Here is a 16024-nt window from a genome sequence, read left to right as displayed (position 1 = left end):
CAAACGGGCACTAAAAACCCACCTGTTCCTTAAAGCCTGCCAACCTTCCACCTAACCCGCTCTCCTCTCCCTCCTCCTGTCCCCTCTTCTCTCCTTTACATCAACTTGCTCCCTTTTTGTACCTGAGTTTTGTTCACCCTCCCTTAGGATGTAAGCTCATTTGAGCAGGGCCCTCTTCCCTCCTGTGTCCTTACCTATTCTTCTGCTCCGTCTTTTCTGCATTAGCCTGCTTGGAGCTTTTGAAGTGTTGGAATTTTTTGTTTACTGCTCAGTAATGTTTTACCCTGTACTGTCTATTGTTTGTGCATTGTACGGCGCTGCGAAACTCTTGTGGCGCCTAACAAATAAAGGATAATAATAATAATAATAAAAAAGTATGCCTTACATGTAGTATTATTTTCATCTCTTCTAGTATTTCAGTACTACTACTCTAGAGGGTGCACCCTACACATGATACCAGTCAATATTGGACTGAATAATATATAGGGATGGTGTATGATATTGATGGTTTAACAATTGGTATCATATAGTGCGGATGGAGGGACTCTTCATATAAATAGTTTGCAATGCAACTAGGAATAACAACCTTCATCCATTAATTGTTGAAACCAATTCTAACTGGGTCTACTTGGTAAACAAGTTTTAAGAAGGCTGTGAGCCAGAGAGGAGTTTAAGTTGGCAAGTCTCCTGCAAACTATTTTAGGTTTGACTGGTAACTATGGAACCAAAATGGGTTCCTGAAGGATAATCCGGCTGTAGGAGCCCAAAACAGTTTAAATTTTGTTACTAAAACAACTATACATCTTAATAAATGGGCAAATTGAAGTATTTTGTTTAAAATCAGACTTGATAATTTTATTGTTATAGCAAAGGTAAATTTAATAAAGTGTATTTTTTATGCTGTTTGCAAACTGCCACTCATTGGATACCATTTCCAAACTGGTTTGGAGGCTGAAAACTGAAATGCATCCGATATGTTGCGTATTGCAAACCCTTAAACTGCGTTTGGTTTAGGACAAACGCATGTTAAAACTTGTGAGGAATGTGATTAAAAAATAGGTATAATATAATTTGTTTTAATTCCATCATTTCGGCCCTTCTTCAATAATACATCTGCTGGCAAAACTGTGCTGTAGGATTCTCAATGAGTTTGGTATAAGTATCACTGTCTCTTATAATCTATACTCTTCCTGAATATAGCCTGCAGTGTCTTGAATTACTACTGCTCCACCCATGCCATCCTTAATTATGAGTGAGTCATCATAAGTTGTTGAAAAGCCTGTTTTTTTTATGGATGGTATAATGTCTGAGAGTTAATGCATGAATATATTTTGTTAAATCTATAAAGAGTTTTCATTTTGGACAGTTTGGGCAAAATTGCATAATTTTTTTTCTCAATATTTACTCACTGTTCACTGTTGGGTCCTCCCAATGTTCTTTTAGGATAGTTTCACCCTACTCTTTTGTTCCTTCTGACTAGTATTGTCATTTGCTGATTTTGGGGGCCTTACTAGTGAATGTAGTTTCCTTTGGCATTGATAATGGCATCTGCTTCAGTTTACTCCTGAAATATAAATATGTTTACCCATCTGAGTTTTAGATAGTCCAGGCAAACTAAAGCAATTATCCCTTCAACCTGGGCAAAAATTGCTTCAGAAGCTTTTTAAAAAGTCTCTATCTCAGGAATCATTGCTAAATGATATATCCAAAATCAGAAAAAATTGGACCACGGGACCCCCTCCAAAAACAGATTTCAAAATGGCGGACTGGCTGTTTCCTACTAAAGGCAAAAATAAGCGAATTTACGCTTTTTAGAGAGAGATATGCTTTTATTTACATTTACCAATGTTTCAAATAGAACTATCTTTCAACAATATACTACAACACAACCATTTCTCACGTAATTTTGATGTTAGACATTTTTGCAAAATTTAAAAGTCAAGGAAATTACAATTACTTCAAAATTTTGTTTTAAGATCTGTTAATTAGAGGAGTCAACTTAATAAAAGATAAAGTGTAATTAATCGTCGTCATCACTGTCATCATGTTCACTGTCGGGAGTGGGGTCCTTGTTATCGCAACCACTGATCTGGCACTCGCCATAAACTGTTGCACAGGACAATTCATTATGCTTGCATCCACATTGAGAAGTAGCACAATTCTTACTGCAGGAAAAGTGAATCATGTTGAGTAGATAATCTGGAGCTGGTGGCATGTTGCAGAGTGTAAGGCAGGAATTATTCTTTACATATACCAACCCCACTCTTCTGCCTTGATCCTCTCTTCTGTAGACTTCCACATTTTTATTTGAAAGTATGTGCAAAAGCTATGGTACGTTGTGGACAAGTCGGTAGGTGGCAAACACTCAGGTGTAACGAATGATGTAGCTGCAGCTACCTTTTCAACTAACATTCGATGACGTAGTGCGTTTGTGGATTATAGTGACTTGCAGTCATACAATAGAAGCATTGCTTTTCTTCCAGCGGCCTCTATATGCCAATGTTGAAAGAATCAAAGCAAAATATATTTGCAACTGATCAGAGCTCAGTTACCTTCATCAGTTTGTCGAATGTTGAGGGCTTCCCAATCAAAAAAATCCTGGATGTGGTATCACAGCCCGTGAAAACATGCAGAAATGGGAGCAATTTGCAGATGTCATGATCCAACAATGATTGTATGCAGATGATAACATACACAGGATTGGGAGATGGTCCCTGTCTTATGTCACTGCGGTAGTACAACTTGAAACCACTGTCCTTGTCATGGTACAGAAGCAGAATCAGCAAGACAATGTCTTTCCCTATAACTGTTGTACTTGCATTTTCTGATGATGAGACTGCAGCACAAACGATGTCCACAACAGCATCCCCATCTGCGTTGTGCACAGTACACCCATGCTTCTACAGCATCTCACCTATAAGGGAAATCATTGCTTGCTAGTTGTTTTCATTAGCCAAAAAGTGCTCCTTCTTGTCTACAAACTTCATGCATGGTCTGAAATTAACATTCCTACTGGTCTTGGTGCAGCGTTTTCTGTGGGCCATGTCCTTGATCATTGGAGAGCCACTTTAATTGGAAATTAGGTCTCCAATCAGCAATCTTCATCATTCTCTCAAAATAGGTATAGGTCTGAAGGACTGCGTGGTATTGTTCTTATTTACTTGGTAGCCCTTTCTTCGAAGACTTCGAAAATCAACGCTGCAGGTATGATGGTTGACACAATCAGCAGCATGAAGATCACCATGATAATACTCCAAACGGCCTGTTACCTTAAATGACCATTTATCACAGCTGCTTTCACAGCACTTATTTATGATTTCAACAAACTCCGAAGTTTTTACTTTCACATGCTCTGATTTAGGTTTATGTTTAGAAGAAAAGTTCACAAAGGTATCACTGAACAAGCAGTGAGTGGCACTACAAACTGGGCCTTTATTTAAACAAGCACTTTTCCTGGGTATTGCTTCACCTCTGGACTGTTGTTTCTTTATTATAAAGTTCTTTTTATCTGTAAATATTTTCAGACATGCAACATAAACACTTATTCCAGCAACTGCAACAACATCGCTTTCACGGCTGAGGATGGCTTCATTTGTACCATCTGAACCTTTTTGCGAAATATTTGACTACCATTGTCCAATTTTTCCTTACAAAGTACACACAATTCAGAGGTCTGCATTCTTAAAGGCAAAATTTTATCTGAAACAAAAGGAAAACACAAATTATAAGTATTAATGCACAAAACATTAAAAATTATTCACAAATAAACATAAAATATTTCAAAATTCTCAACAGCCAGTCTGCCATTTTGAAATCTGCTTTGGAGGGGGTTCCTGTGGTCTGATTTTGTCTGATATTGGATATGCTATTCAGCAATGATTCCTGAGCTAGAAACTCTTTTAATGCTTCTGAAGCTATTTTGCCCAGGTCTAAATACAAATAGCATGGACTAAAATAATCATCATAAAAGAAAATCATCTATCCTATTGTACTTTATCTATTCTTTTTTTTTTAACTTCCATATGTCTGTAATACCCTCATACTCTGGCACTCAAAGCGTTGTTGTGGAATATGAACCATTTCTTACGTCTCTTAAGTGCAGTGCCTCCACCCGATTCATTTTGATAGCTTGCACAGATGTGGATAGTGGTTTCTTAACACAAGTGACACATAGGGCACACACACAGACTCGTGTATATTTAATAAAGGGCATGTTGTATAGTGACAGGATGAATAAATTAACTGGTGGTTGTGAATATCAAAAAGAGATGAAGATCAAAAAGAGGAATTACAGTATATCAATCATAAACAGTGCAGTTAGAAAATGGCATCCAAGTAGTACAGAAGTATAACAACAATTGCAATAGAACAATTACAATGGAATACACTTGGTAAACTGAATAATTAATAGATTAATAGAAGACAATAAAAAATTGACAGTGGAGTCTATCCTAATAGATTAAGAGAATGGATTAACATTCCTACATTCCTTTCATACTGACATTCACAACCAAAAGAGAAGGGATGTCCGCACTCGGTACACCTCCGCACTCGGTACACCTCCCATAGGGGTATATTTTTGTAGCACCGTCACCGCATAATATGAAAGATAGTTATCAATCCTTATCACATTGATAAGGATTGAACTATCTTTCATATTTATCAAAGAACTTCAGTAGGGACAGCAGTTACTATACACTGCTGTCCCTGTGAAGTTTATTACTTACCTTTACACTGGCTGATCGCTGCGAAAAAACTTTTGGAGACAGCATCTTCCCCCTGAACACCACCCCCTCGTGTTCTCAACTCCGCAGTGTCTTAGATCTGATAGTAAGACGTAGCTAAACTATTACCGTATATACTCGTGTATAAGCCGACTTTTTCAGCACATTTTTTATGCTGAAAAAGTCCCCCCTCGGCTTATACACGAGTGAACTTACCTGGTCTCCGGTCCCTCAGCTCTTTACTTCCGCAGTGGAACGCACATGCGTTCCACTGCGGAAGTAAAGAGCTGAGGGACCGGAGACCAGGTAAGTAAGTAAAAGGCTGAACATTCCTAATATATTGTACTGAAGATTAATAACTGTTATGGATTTGTCAGACTAGACTGAGTGAGCCTTTGAGTGAGCACTATAGGGTGACATTCATGACCCAGTACGATTAGTAGACGCGTGTTCCAGCCATGTACACATCAAGGAGGGATTTTCATTGGCATGTTTCTGGCAGATATGACACAAGTAACAATGTTCTTCAACATCCATTTAGTCTGCCATGATAGGTAGTGCTCGGCAAACGCACACAAGTATCTGGTAAATCTATTCTTGCCCGTTGAAAATCTCTTGTCTGGCTTTCAAACAGGACACTTAAATAAATGAGTCTGCTGAACACTTCATCATATCCACATAGGTTTCAACCACAGAAGTCCATTTATATTTAAATATGGACATTTTCATTGTCACTGCTATTCCTTCTGATGTGTGGGCTCTATTGATTGCTGAATGTTTTAATTTCTTGAAACATTTTTTTTTTTTTGCAGCAATCTTTGCGCTTGCAGTGGCTGTAGGGAGGCTGGAATGTGCAAAATGTATAATATTACTTTATATAAAGTGCAAAACTAAATCTTAAACAGTTATAGCTTTCTAATCTTTCCTTTGCTCTGTACACACCAGAATAGTCTTCAGTCCAAAAGAGAAAATGTAATGTAGCTGCAGGTCAGGGAGATGTACAGTAGTTTGTAGTAACACTGACGTGCTAGAACTTACTGACTGGTTAGCCAGTGCTGTAAAGGAATAATTATTTTTTTCTCTTCCCTGTGGCAACATACTAGTAGGTTAATCAATCTCTCTGTCTCTCTCTCTCTCTCTCTGTCTCCCCTCATTAGGTAATAATAGCTGTATATGTATTTATCTAATGCATAGAAGCCACCCCCCAATATTTTTATTTTTGAAATTTACCAGTAGCTGCTGCATTTCCCACCCTAGGCTTATACTCGAGTCAATAAGTTTTCCCACTTTTTTGTGGTAAAATTAGGTGCCTCGGCTTATATTTGGGTCGACTTATACTCGAGTATATACGGTATGTCTATTATGTTAGGTTAAATGCTGCTATCATGTTAAAAAGTTTGTGGGGTCCGCTATAAATTTAGCTGGTTCCCCTTCATGATTTGACTATCTGACGCTGTTAAGACTCAGCAGTATATCAAAACCATTATGTAACTCGGCTCAACACTGTCACTTTTCCATGATTGCTAAGTGTAACACATTTGGAGATGGTGAATCCAGTGAAAAACAAAGTATGTGGTCACACGTACGAGAGAGAAGCAATTGAAAGGATGATTGAAAGCAAACTTCAGCACTTATAGCACATGTAGGTAACAGGTAACAACACGGTAGCTGAAAGGAAAAGTAGTGCAAGATGGAATTGTCCTTGGGACCCTCCCACCCACCCTTATAATGGATCTTAAAAAAGAAATGCACACTTTAACCAAGCATTTCAGCGACAAGGAATGCCACTTTTGTGGCTGAAGTGCTTGGTTTGTTTGGGCCCCCCACAAAACTAGCTAACAATGGGCTTAAGGCAGCTAAGGTAACAGTGCCGTCAATGAATTCTACATTGGCAAAATGTTGTTGTCATCATCTTCAGCCTCATCCTCACCCACATCAGTGTGTACATCATCCTAACACAATAGTAATTCATCCCCGCAGGAACCACCATTACAGAAGTCTCTGTAACATAAATGTCAAAAACAAAAATGTAAATTTTTTTTTTTACCATTTTAAAGAAAAAATACATCTTTAATAAAGGTGAAACTTTACTGTAGAAAAACATGAAATTGCCAACATGCCATTTTACCAAATATTAATAAGCATTGCAGCCTCAGCTAGCTCCTTTCTCTCAGCTAGATCCCAGCACCTGCAATCTACACTGTCATCAACCTCACCCTCATCAGTGTGTACATCATCCTCACACAATACTAATTAATCCCGCTGTCATCCACCATTACAGAAGTCTCTATTTCAATCTAAATGCCAGAAAAGGCCTTCCCCGTCTATTGTAGATCATGTTGATGAACATAATTTTTTCCTCATTTTCATGAAGTCTCCTACACCAATTGCAGACAAGGTTCTCGGCTCTGCTGAAAACCCTTTCCGTGTACACACTTGAAAGTGGCTAAGCGAGTTTGCACATGGGTCTCCAAAGTGCCTTTTTTTCCTTCCAGTATGTAAAGGGACTGTCTGACGTGTCTGTTACGGCTAAGGACAACTATCATGAACTTGTAGAACAAGATGGAGAGTAAAGCAGGAAAGTTCCCCTAGATTAGTCACTATTGGCTAAGATGAGCCAGCCCTGTGCGCACGCGCCCGGGTATCTGACAGCGGGCGCTGCAGCAGGTAATGCAGGCATCCCGGTTGTTGCCTAGGCACCTGGGACTTCGGGACCGGAAGTGACGTCCCGGTCGTCATAGCGACAGCCGGAACGCCATAAAGCAGAGGCGAAGAGTTGCGGCGGTGCCCGCGGACGCCGCGTCTAACAGTGATTACCTTAATTAGACTTTTTGAAAAGTAGCTTGAGAAACTGAAGGAGGAGCTGAAACAAAGCAATTACGCTAAGTATGTCAGACTTGTAGATCAAGAACTTTATTCACGTCGCCAGGATCCAAGAGTCATCAAACTCTTGAAATCGGATCACTACATTTTGAAGACTGTGCTTTATCCTAGGTATAAGAGCTATGTCTTCTCTTTGTTTCCAACTGACCCAGATCTCAAGAGATGCAAGGAGCTCCTGGTGAGCAAGATGACGGCTCAAGTGTTACGTGACAGGATGGCGTCTCCTCCTTCGGTTTCTCACTCAACTGCTGCTAGAAATAGGGATGGTGCAGATGACTCAACACAACATTTTGAAGATTTTTTTAATGACAGCATAGAAATAGGCACATCAGACAGTCCCTTTACATACTGGCAGGAAAAAAAGGATAATTTGGAGACCCATGTACAAACTTATTTTGCAATACCTAAGCAGCCCACCATCCAGTGTGTACTCGGAAAGAGTTTTCAGCACAGCCAGGAACCTTGTCAGTGATTGGTGTAGGAGGCTACTTTCTCAAAATGAGGAAAAGATGATGTTCATAAAAAATTAACTACAATTTCCACAAGGAAGGTCTTTACCACCAATTACATCAAAGAACTGAGACTTATGTAACAGTGGATTCCAGGGGAAATAATGTGTGAGTATGATGCACACACTGATGAGGGTGAGGATGAGGCTGAGGATGATGACAGCATTATCTTGACACAGTAGAGTTCATTAACAGCACTGTTAGCTTAGGTACCTTAAGTCCATTGTTAGCTTGTTTTGTGAGGGCCCAAACAAACCAAGCACTTCAGCCACAAAAGTGGCACTCCTTGTTACTGAATTGCTTGGTTTGTTAAAGTGTGCATGTCCTTTTTAAGATCCAACATAAGGGCAGGTGGGAGGGCCCAAGGACAATTCCATCTTGCACCACTTTTCCTTTCAGGTACCTCTGTGTGCCAATGTTACTTACATTTGCTATATACTCTTGTGAGCTTTGCAAAACTTAGCCTTTGCCAAGACACCCATTGACGATGCAGATGACTCAACACAAAATTTTGACGTCTGGTCTACTCTAAAAGAATTGACCAAAATTAGTGACACCTCTGCCGTAACTCCACAAGATCCTACTATCAACATCAAAAGAATGGTGGAGGATATTTTTTTTATAACAGTATAAAGACAATAGTTTAATTAACAAAGAACAACGTTGCTTGCAGAAATAATGTAAGCATTGATGTCTAAGTAGACGTGTATATGTATTACTCAAACCTTCCACTTTGCTGCTGTTTTATGAGTATTGCACAAAGTGTTTGTACTCTGCACTTTACGGCAAAGGTACCTAGCTATATTAAAATTTTTGGGGGATTGGGGCCGATTCAAAGCTCAGTGATGACCTTGCTTTTTGCTGTGAATGTCATTGGCTCTTTTCAGTGCATTTTCTGGAACAAGATTCGATATACTCATATAAAAGTGATCACAGCCAATTTTTGGACAACTGGCAAATTTATAGGGATGTGCACCGGCGACTTTTGAGGTCTTGTGTTTTGTGTTTTGGATCCGGATTTTCTCGATGTTTTGGGTTCGGATTTGTTTCGCAAAACACCTGCCGAAAGGTTTTGGATTCGGATTTTTTTTGAAAAAAGCATAAAAAGTTAAAAAATCAAGTTTTTGGGCTTATTTTCACTCCTACGCTATTATTGACCTCAATAACATTCAATAACAAGCATTTCCACTAATTTACCGTGTATTCTGAACACCTCACAATATAGTTATTAGTCCAAAACGTCGCAACGAGGTATCTTTCTGGACTGCGTAGTGGAGTGGTCCCCACAATATAATAAGGAAACCATCAACTGGTCTTAATCGCACCAAAACATGTACCTGGACTGCGTAGAGGAGTGGGTCACCACAATATAAATTAAAAACCCTGAACTTGTATGATTCGCACCAATAATGTACCTGGACTGCGTAGAGGAGTGGGTCACCACAATATATATAATAAGAAAACCATCAACTGGTATGAATCGCACCGAATAATGTACCTGGACTGCGTAGAGGAGTGGGTCACCACAATATAAATTAAAAACCCTGAACTTGTATGATTCGCACCAATAATGTACCTGGACTGCGTAGAGGAGTGGGTCACCACAATATATATAATAAGAAAACCATCAACTGGTATGAATCGCACCAATAATGTACCTGGACTGCATAGAAGAGTGGGTCACCACAATATAAATTAAAAACCCTGAACTTGTATGATTCGCACCAATAATGTACCTGGACTGCGTAGAGGAGTGGGTCACCACAATATATATAATAAGAAAACAATCAACTGGTATGAATCGCACCGAATAATGTACCTGGACTGCGTAGAGGAGTGGGTCACCACAATATTATTAAAAAACCCTACACGGGTCTGAATTCCACCCAAAAAGTTTATGGACTGCGTAGTGTAGTGTTCCCCACAATATTATTTAAAATTTTTGCAGCAACAGTCAACGTTGTTTAATATCTGATACACCTCTATCTGGACTGCATAGTGGAGTGGCTCCGGTACCCAATTTGGTACCGGGGCCACAATACCTCCTCCAAACATGGTACAGACCATTTGTCATTGAGATCCCATCAAGTATGTTAAAGACAGACAGGGTCGAAGTGTTATTGGTTGACTTTGTAAACCAAAAAACTGTCCCTGTTGCACATAGTCGTGCAATGAAGACTGACTTTTTCATTTAAAGGCACCATCTTTCAAGTGTAGTGTTTGTAAGTCATATTATACTTTTGGTAAAATTTGTTTATTTTGTTCCTCTTTATGGTAACTACTAATAGAATTAAAGTATTAAATAGAAGCGGCAGTTCCTCTTTATGGGAATTAGTAATAGAATTAAAGTATTAAATAGAATTAAAGTATTAAATAGAGTGGTATAGAGTGGTAGTGTGGTATAGAGTGGTCCCCACAATATAATAATAAAACCCTCAACTGGTCTGAATTCCACCAAACAATAATCTGGACTGCGTAGTGGGGTGACCCCGGTACCCAATTTGATACCGGGGCCACGATAAAATAAATACACCCTCAACTGGTCTGAATTCCACCAAACAAGTATCTGGACTGCGTATTGGGGTGGCCCCGGTACCCAATTTGATACCGGGACCACAATAAAATAAATACACCCTCAACTGGTCTGAATTCCACCAAACAAGTATCTGGACTGCGTAGTGGGGTGGCCCCGGTACCCAATTTGATACCGGGGCCACAATACCTCCTCCAAGTTCCAAGTGTAGTGTTTATACCATCTTAACACTACACTAATTCTAGCACGTCAAAACCTCTTGTTTTAAATAATGACAGGGCATTTAACTTTTGATTTAATTTATTGAATTTGTTGGAATTTTCTTTTACTTTTTGAACATGGCAAACGACTGTTGAATGGTCACATAATGCCAAAAAAATAGTTGCAAGATGGAATTGTCCTTGGGCCCTCCTACCCACCCTTATGTTGTTGAAATAGGACATGCACACTTTAACAAACCAATCATTTCAGCGACAGGGCCTACCAAACAACTATGGCTGAAATTATTGATTTGTTTGGGCCCCCACACCAATAAAACAATTCATCTCTCCCTGTACAAACTAAACAGGCTCTACTGAGGAAAGATGTCGTCCTCATCCTCAACCTCTGATTCCTCTCCCCCTACAGTGTGTACTTCCTCCTCCTCACACATTATCAATTCGTCCCCGCTGGACTCCACAACCACAGGTCCCTCTGTACTGTCTGGAGGGCAGTGCTGTACTTCATTGAGGAATTGATTATTCATTTTTATAAACATCATTTTTTCAATGTTGTGAGGAAGCAACCTCCTTCGCCGCTCACTGACCAGGTTCCCCGCTGCACTAAAAACTCTTTCCGAGTACACACTGGAGGGGGGACAACTCAGTTAAAAAATAGAGCCAGTTTGTACAGGGGCTTCCAAACTGCCTTTTGGAGTTCTACCACGTCACTACCTCTAGTTAATTTAGATTGCAAGGCTTGTAAATATAAATACTTTGAAGATAAAAAAAGCAGGCTGCACAGACTGTGGAGCTAGAAAGTGAAATTAAATGGACCACGTTACTTTGGTGGCTATCTATGCCCCCCCCCCCCCCCCGCCCTACACTTGTAGTTGAATATAAATAAAGCAGCCTGCATAGACTGTAGAACTAGAAATTCAAATATACAAAGAAATGGACAAAGGCAGTTTGGTATCTGTCTGTCAGACGCCGTCTCCGTGCTATGCCTGCCGCACAGAGACGGATGTCTGCTTCTGGGACAGAGCGCTCGGTTGCCAGGCAACCGAGCGTACTTCCGGGTCAGCGGTCGCGCGTTCCGTTGCTAGGCAACGGAACGCTTCCTAGTAACTCCGGCGGTGGTGTTTAGCGTCACCACCGCCAGTGATTGGTCTGCACCTGTATAAAAACCTTACTCTGGCACATGGAGAGTGCCAGAGTATTAGGTCTCATCCTAGCTCCAGCGTTCCTGTGTACCGTTTCCAGCGCTTCCTGTGTATTACCCGGCTTGTTACTTACTACCCCTGATCTGTGCTCCCTGTGAACTTGACCTCGGCTTGATATTTGACTCTTCCTCCTGTGCTTCTGACCTCGACCCGGCTTCCCTGACTACGGCTTTGAACTTTCCCTTGGACATCTCCTGAATTCACGGTTTGGACTGGGCCTGTAGGACACCGCTTTCATCTACTGCTTCACTGATTACTCCCTTAGAGGACCGCGACCTGCGTGTTCCCGCAGCTAAGACCACACTTCCTTGCGGGGGTCCCTGGTGAAAACCAGGAACACGTTAGACTCCGCACCTCTTGGGTGAGTAGTGCAAAAATCAGTAAGCAAATACCCTAAATCTGTGACAGTATACTCTGGCCATGACGTCAGATGGAAAAGGTGAACCTACAACTCGGGACCTCATTATCCACCTGGGCCGCCGAGTGGAACATCAGGAGGCGGACCAGGCTCGTTTACTCCAGTGTGTGCAGGGAATCCTATCTCGCCTGGACTCTCTACGGGCAGGACAAACCCCTCCTACGGAACCATCTGCGGCTCCTTCTCGCTCTGCAGTGTCCCCTGCGGCTCCTGCTGCCCCTCCAGCCGCCACTACTGGATTAAGAATACCTTCCCCTGATAAGTTTGACGGGGATCCAAAAAGATGTAGAGGCTTCCTTAACCAGTGCGCCATTCACTTCGAGTGTAACTCTACAGCATTCTCCTCGGAACGTACCAAGGTAGCCTTCATAATTTCGCTACTTAGTGGGCAAGCCCTGGCCTGGGCATCCCCGTTATGGGAGCACAATGACCCTTTGCTGGAGGACTCCGCAGCCTTTATCGACATGTTCAGGAAGGTCTTCGACGAACCGGGCAGAGTCTCTTCTGCCGCATCTAGCCTATTGAACCTGCGACAAGCTTCTATGTCTGTCGGGCAGTATGCCGTACAATTTCGGACTCTCTCCTCTGAGCTTCGATGGAACAATGAAGCCCTCATTGCTTCCTTCTGGCAGGGTCTTACCGATCGAATTAAGGACGAATTGGCTACCAGAGAACTCCCCTCGGAGTTGGACGCCCTCGTTTCATTATGTATCAGGATCGATCTTCGTTTCAGAGAGAGAAGTTCAGAAAGGTCCTCTACAAGACGGACTCCCCGTTTGGCTCCCCAATTTCAAAACCCAATATCTTCCACTGAAGAACCTATGCAGCTTGGCCGCTCTAAACTAACGTCTGAAGAACGCGAGAGACGGTTCAAGCAGAGATTATGTCTATATTGTGGGGAGTCTGGTCACGTGCTAAGTCTCTGTCCCAAGAGACCGGGAAACGCCTCCTCCTAGACGGTAAGAGGGAGGCCGCCTTAGGAGTCACCGTTTCCACTCCCTACTCCACCTCCAACCTCGAGTTTCTCATGCCTGTCCAGCTCTTGACTACTAAAGGACCCCAACTAATCTCTGCCTTCGTGGACTCCGGTGCCGCAGGAAATTTTATTTCGGCCTCTCTTGCTTCAGAGCTCCAATTAACCATTCAAGATCTGCCCCAACCGCTTACCCTCACTGCCGTGGATGGTAACCGTGTCAGCAACGGTGTCATCTCCAGCATTACGAGTGCGGTTCAATTGTTGGTAGGAGCCTTACATCAAGAGTGGATTCAATTCCTAGTATTACCACAGTCTATTAACCCACTGATACTGGGCCTTCCTTGGCTCCGGAACCATTCTCCTCAATTTGACTGGGTTCGTGCGGAGGTAATTTCCTGGGGCCCGCAGTGTCATAAGCAATGTATTCCCTCACACCGCTTTCAAGTCTGTCATACTCAGACGAATTCTAACCCCTGTACATTACCTTCGGTCTATTTAGCCTTTAAGGACGTCTTCTCCAAACAAAGATCAGAAATTCTTCCACCCCACCGCCCGTGGGACTGTCCGATTGAATTAATCCCGGGAAAACAAATTCCTCGTGGTAGGACGTATCTCCTGTCCTTACCGGAGACCCAAGCTATGTCACAATACATATCTGAAAACCTAGCCCGAGGGTTCATTAGAAAATCATCTTCTCCAGCCGGAGCAGGATTTTTCTTTGTTAAGAAGAAGGACGGATCCTTACGCCCGTGTATTGATTATCGGCATCTAAATAAAATTACTATCAAGAACCGTTATCCATTACCCCTTATTATGGACCTTTTCGACAAGATTAGTGGAGCCCGCATCTTTACCAAACTAGATCTCAGAGGGGCATACAATTTAGTACGGATCCGTCAAGGAGACGAGTGGAAGACAGCGTTTAACACGCGGGACGGACATTTCGAATATCTAGTCATGCCATTCGGGCTTAGTAACGCCCCCGCAGTATTTCAATCCTTCGTTAATGAAATCTTCCAAGACTGTTTATATCACTTCGTCGTTGTCTATTTGGACGACATTCTAATCTTTTCCCAAGACATTGCCTCCCATCGACACCATGTGAAGGAAGTCTTACTCCGATTACGAGCTAATCGACTCTTTTGCAAATTAGAAAAATGTATCTTTGAAGTAGAACAAATCTCTTTCCTTGGGTACATTGTTTCCGGAGCAGGATTAAGCATGGACCCACAAAAGGTGTCTGCCATTACCAACTGGCCTCTTCCCCAGGGCACCAAGGCTATCCAAAGGTTTATTGGATTCGCCAATTATTACAGACAATTTGTTAAAGGGTTCTCCTCCATTATTGCACCTATAACAGCGCTGACACGAAAATCAGCCAACCCCAGGAATTGGCCTCCAGAAGCCCTAAAGGCATTTAATCTCCTGAAACAGGCCTTTTCATCAGCTCCAGCCCTGTCTCAACCGGATCAATCTGAACCCTTTTTTCTAGAGGTTGACGCCTCTGCTATAGGGGTGGGGGCAGTACTCTTCCAAAAATCCAAAAACGGTTCTCAGTTACCTTGCGGGTTCTTTTCCAAAAATTTTTTATCCCACGAGAAGAATTATGGAATTGGTGACAAAGAGTTACTAGCTATCAAGGCTGCCCTAGAGGAGTGGCGACACTTACTTGAAGGTTCACGTCATCCAGTAACGGTCCTTACCGATCATAAAAACCTGCTTTATGTTAGCGAGGCTCGATGCCTTAATCCACGCCAAGCTCGATGGGCATCGTTCTTCGCACGTTTTGATATCATCCTGACCTATCACCCAGGATCCAAGAACATCCGAGCTGATGCTCTATCTCGATCTTTTGACAACACTGATCTCTGTACTTCCTCGGAACCCCTACCCATTCTAAATCCTACCAGGGTTATCGCCCTTACCAAAACCACAGCCAAGACACCCCCAAGGGGCTGTTCCTTCTTGGAGCCTAATTTACGAATTAAAGCCCTCCGCTGGGCGCATTCCTCTAAATTGGCAGGACACGCTGGTGTTAAGAAAACTCTTGAATTTCTTCGTCAGAGATATTGGTGGCCGACACTACATTCAGATGTACGAAGTTTTGTGGCTTCTTGTGATACATGTGCCCGTTGTAAGAACCCCAGAATGGCCCCTTCTGGACTCCTTCAACCACTTCCCATTCCAGATTTCCCTTGGCAAAGCATATCCATGGATTTCATCACAGACCTTCCCCCCAGTAATGGATACACCACTATTTGGGTTGTTGTGGACAGATTTTCTAAAATGGCCCACTTTGTACCCTTGTCTGCTCTACCATCTGCTTCTCAGTTAGCTTCCATCTTCATTAAAGAAATATTTAGACTTCATGGATGTCCTCATGAGATCATCTCTGACCGTGGAGTGCAATTCGTTTCCAAATTCTGGAGGGCCTTTTGTAAAATACTTGGGTCTGACCTCAAGTTTTCATCAGGTTATCATCCACAAACCAATGGTCAAACAGAGCGGGTTAACCAAGATCTCGAAGTCTTCTTACGATGTTTTTCTTCAGATAATCAAGC

The sequence above is a fragment of the Mixophyes fleayi genome, chromosome 1 (genome assembly GCF_038048845.1).
Source record: "Mixophyes fleayi isolate aMixFle1 chromosome 1, aMixFle1.hap1, whole genome shotgun sequence".
NCBI classification, from domain to species: domain Eukaryota; kingdom Metazoa; phylum Chordata; class Amphibia; order Anura; family Limnodynastidae; genus Mixophyes; species Mixophyes fleayi.
Note: the sequence above shows the minus strand (reverse complement) of the source record.